Source organism: Anarhichas minor, unplaced genomic scaffold, assembly GCF_050575085.1.
Source record: "Anarhichas minor isolate MPS153535 unplaced genomic scaffold, ASM5057508v1 ptg000015l, whole genome shotgun sequence".
Classification (NCBI taxonomy): domain Eukaryota; kingdom Metazoa; phylum Chordata; class Actinopteri; order Perciformes; family Anarhichadidae; genus Anarhichas; species Anarhichas minor.
The window spans coordinates 1649499-1669470 of NW_027466461.1; the positions used below are offsets into that span (position 1 = coordinate 1649499).

The 19972-nt window shown below is 43.7% G+C and overlaps 1 long non-coding RNA gene across 1 annotated transcript; it reads right to left on the bottom strand.

Annotated features, from left to right (window-relative positions):
- Positions 1 to 1589: 1589 nt before the first annotated feature.
- LOC142950182 (uncharacterized) lies at positions 1590 to 14504 on the bottom strand. Its single transcript, XR_012954137.1, has 4 exons — positions 14256 to 14504; positions 12967 to 13022; positions 4806 to 4862; positions 1590 to 4202 (listed from the first exon to the last, which is right to left on the bottom strand). It is a non-coding gene; the product is annotated as an uncharacterized LOC142950182 (long non-coding RNA).
- Between the last annotated feature and the right edge of the window lie 5468 nt (positions 14505 to 19972).

The following is a 19972-nucleotide window of genomic DNA, read 5'->3' on the forward strand; positions in this document are numbered from 1 at the left end:
AACTGGTTTGTTCTTTTACATCTAACATCTGCATGGCCCTCCAGTGTGTAGCAGAATGCGTGTTGCTGCAGGTCTGCTGGATTGATTTGCTGCTTTGTTGTCATATGAATATATGCGACTGGGTCTTGTGAGTTTGTTGTTGTCATTGTGTTAATTATATAATATGCATTGTCCGTTAATTACGAAGCATACCGTCATGCGCGGAGTTATTGTTTGTTAAGCTAGTTTAGCGTAGGCTCCCAGAAGTGCGGGGCCTCAGCTGTTTTTTGTTATTGTTCCGGGTTCAGAGGTCACAGCCCGTTGTCTCCTACGTGAGCGCAGAAAACATATTTCCCACAATTTAAACTTCTGCATTTTCAAAATGCACTAGTATTATTCAAACGTATTGTTCGGTTCGTAAGCCTTGTACCGAACGGTTTAATAGGAATACGTGTATTGTTACACCCCTAGAAACAAATAACCGTAGCTGTGGCTCATCATGAGGTTATTAGGTGTTTCAGCTGCAGGACAGCAGTGAAGGCCCAGGTATAAAATGCACGGCCCGCCACTGGCTTCATGACATAATTGACTGGTCTCATAGAGACATCCTCTCCATCTGTGCTGAATGTGCCACCATGCTGCTCTATGAACTTTTCATATGAAGGACGAGTCTGTGATTAAAGCCACTCCATCTGCATGAATCCACCTTATAACGACTCACGTCTGTTTTGGTGGCATATGATATATATATTTGAGCATACAAGCATATTCATCAAATCCTTCAAAGTAGAAGCTGAAGGCTCCTCTGACTGAATCTAAAAGTTGTCCATATGTGGAGGAGAAGCTGGCGTTAATTTCACAGATATGTCCAGTCAACCTCTCTAGATCTTTTATCATACTCATACTCATGAGTATGATAAAACATCACTATTTTTCTGACCTAAACTCATACCTTTAATTATTCCTAAATTGCTAAACCTTTAAGTGATGATAATGGTACATGGACTGTACTTGTATTTCTCTTTTCTAGTCTTCCGACTACTCAGAGTGCTTTAACACCACATGTTCCCATTCACACCCATCAGGACTATCTAACATTCACACACCGTAGGCACAGCTACGGGAGCACTTTGGGGTTAAGTGTCTTGACCAAGGACACAGCCCATGGAGCCCAGCGGAGCCGGAGATCGAACCACCGATCCTCTGATTGAAGGACTGAGCCACAGTCGCCCTGATGAAAGACAGTCTATACGAGGCAGTATCTGTAGCAATGCAGTGTTTAACATTCTTTGCCCTTGCTTATTTACTTCTATGGTCTTTTCATTTCATTACATATGATGTAAGAGATTCTTTACAAAAATACACTTGAACACGTCTAGTGACAAAGCAGTATTTATCCAACTGTGCGTATTACTCATATACATATTTTGTGATTATTTTGATTGGTGATGTAACCTGTTCTATTTTGCAGATCATTTACTTTGTACGTGTTGAGCCCGTTTGATGCTCCTTGTGTTGATGTTGGATGCACATTTACTCCAGTTGAATAAAGTTCAGTTGTGTTACTGTATTCATTTACTGCATTGTTTAAATGACAATACAAACAAATATTTCTTTGTTTTCAATGTTTATTAAACCATGAGCAGTAATCAGAGAGGAGCCAAATACAGTCAATGTGAACGCTGTTACACACAACACACATAATTATGGATTAACATACCGTACATGGAATAGCTGATAAGCCCCACCCCCAAGAACAGTATTTCCAGGAATCCCCCTTTCTGATAGGTCAAGGGATTCCTGGGAAAACTGGACCCCAGGAGAGAGGAGATCAATAAGCTTCCTTTTCTTGTGTGATCGTCCATCACCAGAACAACACAATGCAGAAGTCAAGCTGTGCTTTCCACACTTCATAAGTAGATGCATATTAGAAAATATGAAACCAATCTGTAGTTGTCTTTCCCTCTCCTGATGGTGTCATGTTTAAACACACAGGGCTCATATGATTTATTGCATGGGTTTCACTATATTTATCAAAGATTGGTGTGGTCAGAGGAGTGGCGCTGGAAGTAGGGGGGTAGGATGTGAGGAGCCCACATGAAGAGCGCCGGGCTTCGAAGCAGATCTTAAATAGTTGCAGATCTGTGAAATAACAACTTGAAGGTCCATCGTGTGATGCCATTGGGCCCAATATGACTTTTTCCCTTAGACTTACAATGGAAAATAAACTTTCTTTTTAGGTAAATCAACTTCCCAGTGGAGTTATTTTCCTTCCTCTGTTCATGTGAATAAGCTGGAGACCAAGGCTGGACCGAGGAAACTCTAGTGTCCGTGCTCTAAGGGCCCAGTGATGTGAAAGACCACCTGAAGATCCGGGATATTTCATCTGTATTTTATACTCATGCAGCTCCATCTCTGAACCCATTCTCTGTAAACATCCATGCACTTGGGATCACACCGGCCTGACACCACAGCGGGCCAAGAGCTTCATCACTGGACACTCTCTCTAGTTAAAGTTCAATTTGATCATTGTTTCTTATTAGAAATAGAGACATTAAGCATTCTTACAAGTCATTCACACAATTATTTTCATATTATTAAACGTTTTCAATGAATTCTAGAACACTCATTTTTGATTATGTCCTCTAAATAAATGAATATTAACAGAAACAACAACCCAAGCTGACACGGAGCCACACAGTGTCTTCCTGTCTCATATCAGTGTCCCTGTCTGAAGCAGACCTGAGCCCTGGGGACCTGCTGCTGCCTGTGGAGACGCTCACACTGGTATTTCTGTCCTCCGTCCCGAGCTACAGTGCTTCATCTCAGACTACCAACTGACCAGAGATGCAGCACTGCACCATGGGCCACAGGGATGACTAACCAAATGCACATCATACAAACTGACAAAGAAATATTATGCAAAAGTTATTGATTTTAGTTTTTTAAATCTCAAAACCACAAACACTCAGATGAGCCGTCATTCGCTGATATGAATCAGACTGATGTGAGTGATATTTTACTTATGATGAGACATGATAACATTACAATAAAGTTATGAAGGACACAAGCTTCAACACAGAAGAGGAAACATGAAAACTGTCATGAGAGCTGAATGAAACATGCAGAGCCAATCAGACGATAGAAGCAAAGACACAGAGCAGAAGAGCATTTCTGCTAACATGGTGGAGAGATCAGTTACAGCAGCGTGAGACATTAACAGGGTGTGATGTGTGTGTGAGTGAGAGAGAGAGAGAGAGAGAGAGAGAGAGAGAGAGAGAGAGAGAGAGAGAGAGAGAGAGACAGACTGCACAGCACAAACATCTTTGTTGGAGAGGGATAAACAGGAAATGGTTTTAACCCCCAGTAGACCTACATAATATTAACTTCCTGTCATGCTGCTGCTCCCTCTGACATTCCACACACACACACAGACACACACACACAGACAGACACACACAAACAGACACACACACACACATAGACACACACACAGACAGACACACACACACAGACACACACACACACACACACAGACACACACACACACACACAGACACACACACACACACAGACAGACACACACACACACAGACACACACACACACACACACACACACACACAGACACACAGACACACACACACACACACACAGACAGACAGACAGACACACACACACAGACAGACACACACACACAGACACACACACACATACACAGACACACACACACACACACACACATACACAGACACACACACACACAGACACACACACACAGACACACACACACACACACAGACACACACACACACACACAGACAGACACACACACACACACACACACATACACAGACACACACACACACAGACACACACACACAGACACACACACACACATACACAGACACACACACACACACAGACACACACACACACAGACACACACACACAGACACACACACACAGACACACACACACACACACAGACACACACACACAGACACACACAGACACACACACACACACAGACACACACACACACAGACACACACACACAGACACACACACACAGACACACACACACAGACACACACAGACACACACACACACACAGACACACACACACACAGACACACACACACAGACACACGCACACACACGCTCCCAAATAAAGCATTTAAAATGATGATACTCACCTCTCTACATGCTCATCTCTGACATCTGAAATACAACATACATACTTTGTTAAAAGAGACATTGCAACAGACATCTGACACTCACACACAGACACACACAGGTAAACGGACTCCACTTATATAAAGTGTTTCTGAACAGACAAACCCATTCACACTGACGCTGCTGCTGCTCAGGGAGGGATTTGTTTTACTGATCTAAGTTAATGAAGAATCTTAATTAATCCATCTTCACAGTGAATGAGTATGAAATGAACAAACCATAAAAACACCAGATGATGGAAAATGTTTTTGAAGAACGTTCCAGAGAAGCTGGAGGCTCGTGGTGGAACTACACCTGATGAACACATTTGATGTGGGTCTGTGTGTTCTCATCGTTTAATCTGGAACTATATTGCCCTGAATTATGGCACAACTCTGAGAGACAGATAAAGCTCTGGACTTCAAAGGCTGAGTGGAGGCAGCCACTCCAGTAGATGAGGTGTTGCTCTGAAAGACAACAAGCCTCTGTGGGAACCTTTCTGGATTCATATCAAATGTACATATTCATATTCAATCCTTAAGGGCAAAACAAAACAGAAGGTGCAAATCAGACAACACTGTGTTGAGTCTTAAAGTTGTTCTCTCTTACCCAAAGTGCAGGCTGTTGGATCTCCATCTCTGATCTCCATCATCTCAACAGCAGCACCTAGAAGATACAAATGTGAATACACTGAGGTCACAATGTCCTCTGAGCACCACCACTGACAGTTATCATCTATATCACAGAGGACATCAAGGAGAGAGAGACGTACAAAGATAGAGGGGGGGGAGAGAGAGAGGGAGAGAGAGCGAGGGAGAGAGAGAGAGACGTACAAAGACAGAGGGGGTGAGAGAGAGAGGGAGAGAGAGCGAGGGAGAGAGAGAGAGACGTACAAAGACAGAGGGGGTGAGAGAGAGAGGGAGAGAGAGCGAGGGAGAGAGAGAGAGACGTACAAACATAGAGGGGGGGAGAGGGGGAGAGAGAGGGAGAGAGAGAGAGAGACATACGTACAAAGATAGAGGGGGTGAGAGAGAGAGGGAGAGGGAGAGAGGGAGAGAGGGAGAGACGTACAAAGACAGAGGGGGTGAGAGAGAGAGAGAGAGAGAGAGCGAGGGAGAGAGAGAGAGACGTACAAACATAGAGGGGGGGAGAGGGGGAGAGACATACGTACAAAGATAGAGGGGGTGAGAGAGAGAGGGAGAGGGGGAGAGAGGGAGAGAGAGAGACGTACAAAGATAGAGGGGGGGGGAGAGAGAGAGGGAGAGAGAGCGAGGGAGAGAGAGAGAGACGTACAAAGACAGAGGGGGTGAGAGAGAGAGGGAGAGAGAGCGAGGGAGAGAGAGAGAGACGTACAAACATAGAGGGGGGGAGAGGGGGAGAGAGAGGGAGAGAGAGAGAGAGACATACGTACAAAGATAGAGGGGGTGAGAGAGAGGGAGAGGGGGAGAGAGGGAGAGAGAGAGACGTACAAAGACAGAGGGTGAGAGAGAGAGGGAGAGAGGGAGAGAGAGAGAGACGTACAAAGACAGAGGGTGAGAGAGAGAGAGAGACATACATACAAAGATAGAGGGGGTGAGAGAGAGAGAGAGAGAGACGTACAAAGACAGAGGGGGTGAGAGAGAGAGGGAGAGAGAGCGAGGGAGAGAGAGAGAGACGTACAAACATAGAGGGGGGGAGAGGGGGAGAGAGAGGGAGAGAGAGAGAGAGACATACGTACAAAGATAGAGGGGGTGAGAGAGAGAGGGAGAGGGAGAGAGGGAGAGAGGGAGAGACGTACAAAGACAGAGGGGGTGAGAGAGAGAGAGAGAGAGAGAGAGAGAGCGAGGGAGAGAGAGAGAGACGTACAAACATAGAGGGGGGGAGAGGGGGAGAGAGAGGGAGAGAGAGAGAGAGACATACGTACAAAGATAGAGGGGGTGAGAGAGAGAGGGAGAGGGGGAGAGAGGGAGAGAGAGAGACGTACAAAGATAGAGGGGGGGGAGAGAGAGAGGGAGAGAGAGCGAGGGAGAGAGAGAGAGACGTACAAAGACAGAGGGGGTGAGAGAGAGAGGGAGAGAGAGCGAGGGAGAGAGAGAGAGACGTACAAACATAGAGGGGGGGAGAGGGGGAGAGAGAGGGAGAGAGAGAGAGAGACATACGTACAAAGATAGAGGGGGTGAGAGAGAGGGAGAGGGGGAGAGAGGGAGAGAGAGAGACGTACAAAGACAGAGGGTGAGAGAGAGAGAGAGACATACATACAAAGATAGAGGGGGTGAGAGAGAGAGAGAGAGAGGGAGAGAGAGAGAGACGTACAAAGACAGAGGGGGTGAGAGAGAGAGAGAGAGAGAGAGAGAGAGAGAGAGGGAGAGAGAGAGAGACATACATACAAAGATAGAGGGGGTGAGAGAGAGAGAGAGAGGGAGAGAGAGAGAGACGTAAAAAGACAGAGGGGGTGAGAGAGAGAGAGAGAGAGAGAGAGAGGGAGAGAGAGAGACGTACAAAGACAGAGGGGGTGAGAGAGAGAGAGAGAGAGAGAGAGAGAGAGAGGGAGAGAGAGAGACGTACAAAGACAGAGGGGGTGAGAGAGAGAGAGAGAGAGAGAGAGAGAGAGAGAGAGAGAGAGAGGGAGAGAGAGAGAGACGTACAAAGACAGAGGGAGACAGAGAACAGCTGGGTGTTTTCTCTGCTCTGGAACCCAGTCTGTCCATATAAGGCCCGAGCCGGCCTTTTATTTTGGGGATCATGGAAAATGGGATTACTGCTTTGGATAAACATTCCCTCTTCCAGTCTGTGATCGCTCCCACCGATAGAGCCACCCCCCCCCCCCTTCTTCTTCTTCTTCCAGCTGGCTACATTCATTCCCTTTTCTAGTCACAGTGGGGAGAGACTCACTTAAAAGGCAGCGGAGGGAGAGGAGGCCTTCATCTCACTCCGTCCTTCTTCCTCTGCTCTGGACCCAACAAGTCCTTATTAAGAAGAAAGACCTCCACTCTCTCTCTCTCTCTCTCTCTCTCTCTCTCTCTCTCTCTCTCTCTCTCTCTCTCACACACACACACAGCCACAGTCCCACAGTAGGCTATGTCTTGATGTCTGTCCTCAGGAAGTGTTGCCCTCACTGAACCAATCCAACAAACAAATCTGCCCTCTCCCAGCCTGACTGTGTGTGTGTGTGTGTGTGTGTGTGTGTGTGTGTGTGTGTGGTACATGACTTCAAGATTAAAGCCTGAATCCTGTTCCAGAGTACAGACCACATGCATCACCCTTTCTTTTCTTCATCATCATCAGCAGCAGCAGCAGCAGCAGCAGCAGCTTTGGTTCAAGTACATTTTGTTGTATGTAAGTGTTTAGTATGTGTCCTCGTGTCAGTGTAAACTGGTTCTCATGAGGATTTGTAGTGTAATGAGATGTGAGTGGAGGTTTTAAATGCAAAGATGTTTGTTTGCATGTTAGAATTGTATTCAATAATGACATGAAAAATAAGATATGGAATGTGTGAAATGTGATATGATTGTGAAGAAGATACCTCCATCAGTAGAGTGAGCTTCAGTAACACCTTTTCTTCAGGACCACAGAGGACCACAAGTACAACACAAAGGGCCCTCTGAACAAAAAGTGGGTTGAGACCAAGGCAGGGTGAAAATGTCGCCAGCGTCCAGTTTATATTCTTAAAAGGAACAGTTCAACATTTTGAGATGAGTGAGATGACACCTCTAAAGCTCACTAACTAATACGTTGTATCGCACACCTTTATTCATCCAAAACAATTTCAACATCCCATCTGCAAACAATAATCTACCAAACAAAACCAAATCAGATATATTCAGAGAAACTCGTCCATGCACTCTACACTTGGTTTAGAAGAATCAGTAGAAATACTTGCTCTCATTCTTGTGCCTTACAACAATTGTATGTACATCTGTTGAGATTCCTAATGGGGGAAACGTTCACATAAAACCCCTTTCTGCTGGTAGCCAGAGACATGTTCCTCTTTGAATTCTGGGGCTCCAGAGCAGAGGGAGGCCCTGGAATCATGTCAGAGCAGCTGGTGAGCTGCTGTAAGGGCTCTGAACTTTCTAGCAGCTGCCTGTAAAATGTTGCTTCAGTGGAGGTAATGACAAAGCACAATGAAATTGTGACATGAAATGTCCATGGTTTGCTGTGTGAGAGGGGTAGACAAGGAAAATCTATAATGTATTCCTATTCTTAGTATTAGATTGAATCTCCTTTATGAGTTATTGACAATGTGTAACTGATAATGTGTAACTGACTATATGTTACTGACTGTGTTACTGACTGTGTTACTATGTGTTACTGACTGTGTTACTATATGTTACTGACTGTGTTACTATGTGTTACTGACTGTGTTACTATATGTTACTGACTGTGTTACTGACTGTGTTACTATGTGTTACGGACTATATGTTACTGACTGTGTTACTATATGTTACTGACTGTGTTACTGACTGTGTTACTATGTGTTACTGACTGTGTTACTATGTGTTACTGACTGTGTTACTGACTGTGTTACTATGTGTTACTGACTGTGTTACTATATGTTACTGACTGTGTTACTATGTGTTACTATATGTTACTGACTGTGTTACTATATGTTACTGACTGTGTTACTGACTGTGTTACTGACTGTGTTACTATGTGTTACTGACTGTGTTACTATGTGTTACTATGTGTTACTGACTGTGTTACTGACTGTGTTACTATGTGTTGCTGACTGTGTTACTGACTATGTTACTGACTGTGTTACTGACTGTTACTGACTGTGTTACTATATGTTACTGACTGTGTTACTATATGTTACTGACTGTGTTACTGACTGTGTTACTGACTGTGTTACTATGTGTTACTGACTGTGTTCATGACTGTGTTACTGACTGTGTTACTATATGTTACTGACTGTGTTACTGACTGTGTTACTATATGTTACTGACTGTGTTACTGACTGTGTTACTATGTGTTACGGACTATATGTTACTGACTGTGTTACTATGTGTTACTATGTGTTACTGACTGTGTTACTGACTGTGTCACTGACTGTGTTACTATGTGTTACTGACTGTGTTACTGACTGTGTTACTGACTGTGTTACTATGTGTTACTGACTGTGTTACTGACTGTGTTACTGACTGTGTTACTATATGTTACTGACTGTGTTACTGACTGTGTTACGGACTATGTGTTACTGACTGTGTTACTGACTGTGTTACTATGTGTTACTGACTGTGTTACTGACTGTGTTACTATGTGTTACTGACTGTGTTACTGACTGTTACTGATTGTGTTACTATATGTTACTGACTGTTACTGACTGTGTTACTGACTGTATTACTATGTTACTGACTGTGTTACTGACTGTGTTACTGACTGTGTTACTATGTGTTACTGACTGTGTTACTGACTGTGTTACTATGTGTTACTATATATTACTGACTGTGTTACTGACTGTGTTACTGACTGTGTTACTATGTGTTACTGACTGTGTTACTGACTGTGTTACTGATTGTGTTACTATATGTTACTGAGTGTGTTACTGACTGTGTTACTGACTGTGTTACTATATGTTACTGACTGTGTTACTGACTGTGTTACTGACTGTGTTACTATATGTTACCGACTGTGTTACTGACTGTTACTGTGTGTTACTGACTGTGTTACTGACTGTGTTACTATATGTTACTGACTGTGTTACTGACTGTGTTACTGACTGTGTTACTGACTGTGTTACTATGTGTTACTGACTGTGTTACTGACTGTGTTACTGTGTGTTACTGACTGTGTTACTGACTGTGTTACTATATGTTACTGACTGTGTTACTGACTGTGTTACTGACTGTGTTACTATATGTTACTGACTGTGTTACTGACTGTGTTACTGACTGTGTTACTATGTGTTACTGACTGTGTTACTGACTGTGTTACTGACTGTGTTACTATATGTTACTGACTGTGTTACTGACTGTGTTACTGACTGTGTTACTATGTGTTACTGACTGTGTTACTGACTGTGTTACTGACTGTGTTACGGACTATGTGTTACTATGTGCTACTATGTGTTACTGGCCATGTGCTCCTGACTTTGGAAACTGGAGGTAGTATAAAAATAAGGACAACTGGGAGGGACAACAATGCACAGCTGAATTGCTCTGGGCTGAAAGATGTGGAATGCAATCCAGTACAACAACAACAACATCAACAATAGTTTGTTATGCATGAAGTTCCACAAATGAAATTCCCTTCATCTCCATTGCACATTATTCTGCTCTTGGCTAATCAAAACTAGAATTCAAGTGAGTATGGCTATTATTGTAAAGGGTGAGCTGAACTAAATTATGTTGTTCAAAAGTGAAGTAAAAAGAGATCATTTTTCATCTTTGAATCCTCTCACAACTAAAGGAGGATTTCACTACAAAACTGTTTCCAGACAGCACAGGAGGAAAACAATGCATCAGTACAGCCGCTGTATCAATACGACCTGATGGACTCAATATGATATCATATCAAATCACCCTATAATAACTCCCTTTAAAAAAACTAAGTACACAAACTGAAATCCCAAACGTTTCAACATGTTTCATTTAGTGTCATAGCAATAAAGCTGACTTGTATAAATTGAATCAGTATATGACGTCTCTGTGATGGAGGACGTGTTACAGTGCAGACAGTCACAGTCTGACTACAGGCTACCAGCCCTGAGGGGGAATGTGTGTGTGTGTGTGTGTGTGTGTGTGTGTGTGTGTGTGTGTGTGTGTGTGTGTGTGTGTGTGTGTGTGTTTAGACAGGCTGTGATAACAGTCAAAGCCAATCTCTCCTGTTGAGCCAAATATTGCCTAATATGGTCTTCTTTCTCTTTCCCCCTGGCTCTGTAAATCACACACAGGAAGCTCTTTCTCCATTTACTCTGTCTGTCTGTGACACACACACACACACACACACACACAGCTGAGTGACGCCTGTGTAATGTGAAATCTTTTTTTTTAAAGCTTTAGGCAAACCTCACAGATGTAAGAGTAAGCTGGCCTACTCCACTGATTGAAGAGCACAGTGTCAGACTACATCAAACAGAACGGACCAAGTACACATAGAAGTGACTGTGAAAGTGGGTCTTAAAATCAATTACCAAAAATGGCAATGCTGAACTGTACTCCAGTCTAACACTGAAGCCTCCCAACAGAATACCTTCCCATACAACTACACTGCATCCTCAGTTACATGAGGAGGGAAATGTATTTTCTCCCAGATTACGGTCACAGTTTGAAACACGTATCGATATAAATTGAAACAAAACAAAACAAAAGCGCAACAAAACTACTTGGTTAGGTTTTGTAAAAATCATCATGGTTTGGCTTAAAATGAGTATGTTTATGTCTCTATGTTATTTAAGTCACAAAGTAACACTCACATTAACATGATGTCAAAACAAGTCATCGTTGACTTTTGGTTTCACACGGGACACAAACAGCAGGTCCCCTGGGTGAAAGTCCTGTATTTGTTTGAATTGAAGAAGATAACTAGATCACACTGAACACTGCAGGATCAGACACTATGAACAGCTTTAAATTCTTCAAATCTTGCCTGTGAAATACTGTATGGGGGTTGCACTTTAAGTTGCAGCACTGAACTGACTCGTGAAAGAAGCCGAGGCATCAATTAAAGCATTGGCAGTTCAATTGTTCATTTGTTTTCAGTGAAAAGCACAGGCCAAGAGTGAGAGCTGAACGCAGGCGACATGTCAGCTGAACTGTCAATGATGAAGCAATCGGAATTTCAGATGAATTGAATGATTGGAGATAGCGTGTGCATTCTGCATATAGTGAAAGCAGGAAGCTCATAGTGACACTCAATCCTTACAGATATCAGATGTCAACATAAAGACAGTGAGATTAGAGTCATTCAGATGAAGAAGAACAAAGACTGAGGTTCTCTCTCCATCTCTGTTTCTACGTCCTCTCCTTCCCCTTCTCTCACCTTCCATAAGCCTCTCCCCCTCTCCCCCTCCCCCCTCCCCCTTCCCCTCCCATGTGAAATTGACCCTGGGAATCAGCGTCTCTTGCTCCCAGAGGGGGTCTGGTGTTAGTGTGTGTGTGTAAGGGGTTATGTGAAAGTCCTCCTAACCCAGTGCCCCCAAGACTTTTGACTGCTCTGTAAATAAATACAGCATTTCCTCCTCTCCTCCCTCCATACACTTTCTCATGTCCGTTCCCGTCTTCAGCAGGACATGGGGCGTTACAACACATATTTTATTAGCTGGATCTATATGACACTTTGTTGCATTACCATTAACCTCTTCAACCCTGTCAGACTCACCAGTCAGCAGCCAAGACCTTACTGTAATGCTATATAGACAGGAGGGAACGGATCCAAGAGCACAACATGTGACTGCCTCGTTGTACCATGAGCTACTAACAGACACACAGTCGTATCAGCTGGTTTAGAGCCATCACTACAGAGGAAAAAGTCACATACTACACGTGTGTGTGTGTGTGTGTGTGGTATTTTATTGCTATCTTTGTGAGGACTAGTGACAGTTTTAACCATTATAGTGAGGACATTCGTTTTGGCTTGCCCTCACTACTTCAAAGGACTGTTTGAAGGTTAGAGTTACATTTAGGTCATTGTGATGGTTAAGGCTACTATCAGGTTAGGAGCTAGGGAATGAATTATGTCAACCAAGGTCTTCACTATTAGAGAAAGACTAACATGTGTGTGTGTGTGTGTGTGTGTGTGTGTGTGTGTGTGTGTGTGTGTGTGTGTGTGTGTGTGTGTGTGGTGCTCCTACCTGGTGTGTTTCCTCCGCGCCACCTTCTCCTTCATCTGAAGACACATAGCAGCGTCCTGAGGAAACAGACATGAGTTATGTGTGTGTATGACTAGCAGTAGTTTCCTCCTCCTTTAACACCTCCTGCCTATTGTCCATGGTGTGAACTTGGTCCCAGTCATTGATGCTGGTCTACTGCGTGACATGAGATGCTGCGTAAGATCAGCCATACTGTAGGGGGCTGTGTTTTTCCCATTTAAGGCCGACACTTCACAGAGTCCCCCTCCCTCCTGGTGAGCTGAATTTGGAGAATCTACATCAGTGGCCAACCTTTTCGACCTGTGACACCTTAAAACAAAGCCATGTCTACTGTCTTCTAGGACCCCTTGTCTCAAGTTTATGGTCAGTTCAACCAGAGAGGGATTTTTGAAAAATTCAAAGCTTATAACAAATTAACAAAAGTACGCTTTGAAATTCATTTTCTTTTACTTCCCCATCATGTTAATCTCCTCATGAGCCGTTACATTTACCTTGCAACCCTTTTGTTGAGTCCCAACCCTTCTCAAAAGAACCTCTCACTATAAGAAGGTAGTGTCTATGTGTGTTTGTCCAGTAAAGTGAATGTAAATCTAGTCCAGGCTGGTTCAGGTACAGTCCTGTCCCGTTCTCAGGTAGCACTGTAGCAGCTTCAACCAGGAGGAGAGCAGTGAGTGGGCTTCTGGATACCAGGCTTCACTCTTTGTCACGTGGACTTTGCATGACGACTGATCATTTATAAAACTACACCATGCTGTTTTAGACTTTTGAAGGAATTTTTCTGACCCTTCGCATTTCTTTTGTTTTGCAGTCAGTCACTGTGGTCGAGGGATTCATCTCAAGGCCCCAACACACTGTGTGACCACAGCAAGCGTACACTGAGTTATACTCCAGAGCTTCTAGCATTTTGACCAAACCTCTGATCCAGCCATTGGTGGATGTGTCTCACAGTGAGCCCAAAGGACTGACACCAAAGTATTTCACTCTTTTACTCATGATGACAACTTTGGTAGCACGGGCCAAAATGACACAGTGTGGAGCTCCCTCATTGGACTTCAGCTCTCACTGGAGTGAACAGATGATTTCTTGGCATTTTAATGCCATGCAGATGTTTCTAATACATTTGCAAAAAGCTTACTTTGACAATATCCAAGTATGATGACATTATGTTCACGTGAACTAGAAAAACACATTTCAAATGAAATAAAACATGTTTCGATTGTCAGTGATGACAACATACACATAGATAGTAGAGCAGTGAACCGTGATCATACCTGATTCTGAGGGGGAGCTGTCATCTGCTGCAGCTGGCAGGCTGCTGGCCTGATGCGGTTTCTTGAGGTTTGTCATCTCCACTGGCAGGTTCAACTTAAACTGCTGTTCTATCACTTGTCTAAGAGCTGTTTAAGAGCAGGTTTGTCCACCGGCATCCTTCTAAAGCTTCAGTAGTCTCACAGCAAGCCCAAGTTCAGATCACACTGAAATAGGATTGCTCATCAGTGTGGGACACCCTCTGCTCTCTGTGCGTGTCTCTCTTATGAAGCAGATGGACTGCCAAGCCATGCATTCCACCGTTACCTTGTATGGTCACTGGGGGGCGGGACTTCCACCAGGGAATGCCCCCTCTGAACATAACTGATTGGCTGATGCAATACGAACCAAGAAGCCTCAACTTGTGACCTGTAGAGTCTGTCTGGGAAAGATGGGGGGACAGGAGAGAGAGGGATAAACATAGAGCAGAAGGGGATGAGAAAAGAGAGGGAGTGAAAGAGGGAAAGAAGGGGGGCCTTAGGGGGAGGAGGAGAAGTAGAAGGAGATAGAAGCTGAGAAACAAAGGGAATGTGGAGAGGGAAGGGGAGGAAGCAGAGAAGGAGAGGAGGGAAGGAATGGGAAGGAAAGATAAGGAAAGAAGAGTAGAAGGGAAGAAAGAGTGAACAGAGAAATGGAAAAGAGGAGGAGTGTGTGTGTGTGTGTGTGTGTGTGTGTGTGTGTGTGTGTGTGTGTGTGTGTGTGTGTGTGTGTGTGTGTTGGGGGGAGTATATGTTCCTCAGTGAATGAAAAAAAAAGTTTGAAAATGTTCATATTTCTTCTAAATTTGGGCTTTTTCTGCATCAGGCAGCTGACTGGACAGCAAAGGGAAATACCATGTGTAACTTATTACATGGCTGAAAGACAGACACACAGAGAGAGGACAGACTGAAAGACAGACACACAGAGAGAGGACAGACTGAAAGACAGACACACAGAGAGAGGACAGACTGAAAAACAGACACACAGAAAGAGAGAAGGACAGACTGAAAGACAGACACACAGAGAGAGAGAAGGACAGACTGAAAGACAGACACACAGAGAGAGGACAGACTGAAAGACAGACACACAGAGAGAGAGGACAGACTGAAAGACAGACACACAGAGAGAGAGAGAAGGACAGACTGAAAGACAGACACACAGAGAGAGAGAGAAGGACAGACTGAAAGACAGACACACAGAGAGAGAGAAGGACAGACTGAAAGACAGACACACAGAGAGAGGACAGACTGAAAGACAGACACACAGAGAGAGAGGACAGACTGAAAGACAGACACACAGAGAGAGAGAGAAGGACAGACTGAAAGACAGACACACAGAGAGAGGACAGACTGAAAAACAGACACACAGAGAGAGAGAAGGACAGACTGAAAGACAGACACACAGAGAGAGGACAGACTGAAAGACAGACACACAGAGAGAGAGGACAGACTGAAAAACAGACACACAGAGAGAGAGAAGGACAGACTGAAAGACAGACACAGAAAGAGAGAGGACAGACTGAAAGACAGACACACAGAAAGAGAGAGAAGGACAGACTGAAAGACAGACACACAGAGAGAGAGAAGGACAGACTGAAAGACAGACACAGAAAGAGAGAGAGGACAGACTGAAAGACAGACACACAGAGAGAGAAGGACAGACTGAAAGACAGACACAGAAAGAGATAGTGGACAGACTGAAAGACAGACACACAGAGAGAGAAGGACAGACTGAAAGACAGACAGAGACACACAGAGAGAGAAGGACAGACTGAAAGAAAAAGAGAGGAAGACAGACAGAGAGAGACAGAGACAGACAGACAGACAGATTACTCTAAGAAGAAGCGTATGTGTTTCTTGTATTTGGGTATGACATCACTGCTGAGAGTGGTGCATTGGTTAGTGCTGTTAGTTCTCCCCGTGCCTTCTCCAGCTTCGCCCCATAGTCCAAAGCAGAGACTGTTTAAGAAGTGGACGGAGTCACCGCGATGTCACTGATAGGTTTGTGGACCACAGTCCTGAACAACCTCCAAGGAAGAGCGCCTGGTTTGGAAGCAAATTTCACATAGTGGCCAATCTGATCTTTTGGCTTTCATTACAACTTGCTTTAGTAGACTCTTGATTTTAGGTGGTTTGATATACATGTAGACAGTTTAAAATGTTTCAAGTCAATTGAGGGTCCCACTCACTTGAAGGGACACACCCTGGACACTGTTCTATCCTCTGAAAGGGCTGATCTATGAGGCTGCTTTATATGTTTCTGACCACCAAGCTAAACCATTTTAAAGGCCCTTCCACCTCCTACTCCCACAGCTTCTACTTATGTTTCTCCTAAATCACTGCAACAAACCGTCATAACCACACATTGATTTTCAAAACCATCAACCCTGTGAGCAACGTTTGTCCTTCTTCACACTTTACAGGACACAGTTAACAAACTACAGCCTTCATCAAGGCCTTCACATGTTACACCTGACAGATTTCACCAGGATTTGATCACCCTTAAAGACCCTTAAAGACCCGTTTATGTATTTTCTAAGGGGGGGCAGGGGATCTTTAGAGGGCGATAAAAGGTCAACAGTAGATGCCACATACACGTACATTATTTGAAAGCTGACACCTGAAGATTCATTTGAGATGCAGCTGTGTGTGTCAAGTTGTTCTAATCATGAATCAGAGATTAACAATAGTACAAATACATGTGAGAGTGTAAAAGGCTCAGAAGTATATGAAGAGCATTCCTATGCTCACGTGTCTCAGAAGTTCTTGGGTTGATACCATCTGTTACGCAGTATTATGTTATGCTGTATTGAACTTTTCTTTTACTACTCGAGAATCAAATATCCCTTCAAAATACCACATTAAGATACCAACACCTTGAGGAACACCGAAGAAAAATCCGTGCTGTGATTTGGTATCAAAATCTTCTGATATTTGGAGATTTCTGTAAGATTTGATTTTTGGGGAATTGAATGGTGAACTATTCTGTTCTAAAACTGCTCAGAAACCCTTTTATTGTCCATATACCTGGAGGATCCCTACGCCCACTGAATGCACTAGGTCTGTAGTTTGTGCTTGTAAAGCTTGATGAGGCTGTGATTATCCTACATATTCAAATAAACCATTTTTAGATTAGGCGGAAATAACACATTTATATTGCATACAAAACCTGCATGATTGTTGCCCACAACGCTGTCTACTTTTATATATACCAGTATCTTCACTCTAGCTTTGAAACAGAGCTGGCCGTAAAGACAGTAATGTCGGCCAGGATCACCAGCGAGGACAGGGTTGTCCTCTATGTTATGCCATGTAGATAGCTCTCTGTCCACTGGTGGTGTTCCCGCCTGCCTGAAGCACTCAGTAGACATCCACTCAGTCTCGACCCTCTGGATTAAAATAGAATTTAGACCCATTTGTAAATGACTTTTATTGAACGTTACGAGGAGTTGTTTAGTTAAGTTGATTTCTTTTAAGAATAATCATAAAATCTTTGATACATTTCAAGCTGTTTTTGTTCACATCACAGCAGCAAAACTCCACTCATTAAAGCAACAAATGCTTGTTTACTCACAGCTGATGCTGGATATGTTTGCATTAACACAGCTCTATTCTTTCTATTGAAAAGTGTGTTGGCATCAGGGACACTTCCTCAGACTAGCTCAAATCCTATTCATCCAACAGAACTCCTTCAGTAGAGTCGGTGATGCCTCCTCTTCTGTGGCCCATGTGACTGTGGAGCTCCCCAGGGCTCCATCCTTGGCCCCCTGTAGTTCTGTGTATACATGATGCCACTGGGACATATCATACAATAACACAATATTCAGTACCATTGTTGCATCACACACACATTAATGTCCCATTAAAAACCAGAAGTGAATGCAATTTCCATCAGCTATTATCTTGTATGTGCTGGATGTCCCAACACCTTCTTCAGCTAAATGAAAACAAATCAGAAATAATTTGTTTTGGTCGCCCGAAGTCTTTCCTAATGTTACAAGAACATCTCATCAGCCCAGTTTTAAGTTGTTACCAATAAGATTTGACTGATGACCTTTAAAGCACATGGTGCAGCTCCCAGTTAAACTGCTGACTTGCTGCCAGAGGGCCGGGCTCTGCTGAGGATCTGAGGTTGGAGAATGATGTCAAACTTCAGGAACCTACTGTGTGTCTCCTTTCACACTTTGAAAGCATTGTTTCTGATCCAGAGGAAAGCTGTCACTGTTTTTGAACTATTTAGTTTGGTTCGAATATTTGGATATTTTGTGCTCTCAGTGCAATCTATTTTATGATTTAAATCTGATCTGTTAAAATATTTTATTTATTTTTTTAAATTTATTATACTATATTGATCCCTTTAAGGGGGAAATTTGTCTCTGCATTTGACCCATCCCTGTATATATAGGGAGCAGTGGGCTGCCAATGACAGGCGCCCGGGGAAAATAGATGTGTCACTAGATGTGTGCGTGAGAGAGAAGGGGGGCAGGTATGAACTCTTCTCTCTGTCTGTTCTGTGTCTTGTGTCTTAATAAGGTAATGTTTGGAGATGGTTCACTGTTTACAGCAGCTGACAAGACTGGGCTATTAGTGATGGCAACCAAGCATGGACATGCATGGACGGACACACACACACACACACACACACACACACACACACCCCTTTACTAGTTGTACAATGTGTCCACATCAGAAGTAAATGTTATATAAATCCCCCAGAGTGTGTTTGCAGTCCTTTCCCTCATATGGAGAGCAGTCCTGCCCACTAAACTGTACAAACATCTACTGATCTGCTACATGGGAAGTATAAGACTGACACTTGTGAAATGTATGAGTGATGGGGAAAACAACAACACTTGCTGTATTGTTTTTGGGAGAACAAAAGACAGACTGTGTCCAGGCTGAGTTTCCTCTCTGGCTTTGTGCTACTTCCAGCAGCTACACACACTCAGTAGTTAGTGTGGTTGTCACATCTGCCAGTCCTTGCAAAGATAGTGGAGATGGAGGATTGGACCAGAACATCCCTGGCAACACATACTCACTGCCTACTCGTCACATCCCGGCGCTTGGTCAGTGGCCTTACCAGTGGCGGCTGGTGGAAAATGTTCTAGGTCGGGCTGTGCCGCATCCAATCAATTTCACCAGTGGTGGGCCGTCAGGGCCAGCAAGGCCTTCTCTGCTGGCCCTGACAGAATCACAAAGTTATAGCTATTTTAGAATTTAATATTTTTTCTTAAATACACTACATGTATTATAATTTATTATAATATTTTCCCCATTATCTTATTTTCTCATTGCACAGCTACTGTCTTCCTCAGTTGCTCTGCTTCCAGTGCAGCTTGTTTTAAGTAGAGCTTTTATCCAATCAGATTTCACCTCTGTGTCTCTAGGTAAGAAGAGAGGCAGAGGCCTGCAGACTCACAAGTGAATCCATGTGCAGTTTAAGTGAATGGGGACGATATTGTTGATTGTCATAGTGTTCAACCAATCAGATCTTTAGTTTGACATGTTGGGCGTATTCTTTGACGTGCCAGAGCCTGCTAGCTGGCCTACAAGTACGTGATTGGTCAGTGGGCTAGCCTGACATGTTGGGCGGTGACAATCCCAAAATCTGCTGCCTCTGTGGAGCGGACATTTTCAGCCTCAAACGCATTAAAACGTATTCAAGAAATACAACTGGGGAGGCTCCACTGTCTTCACTGGCG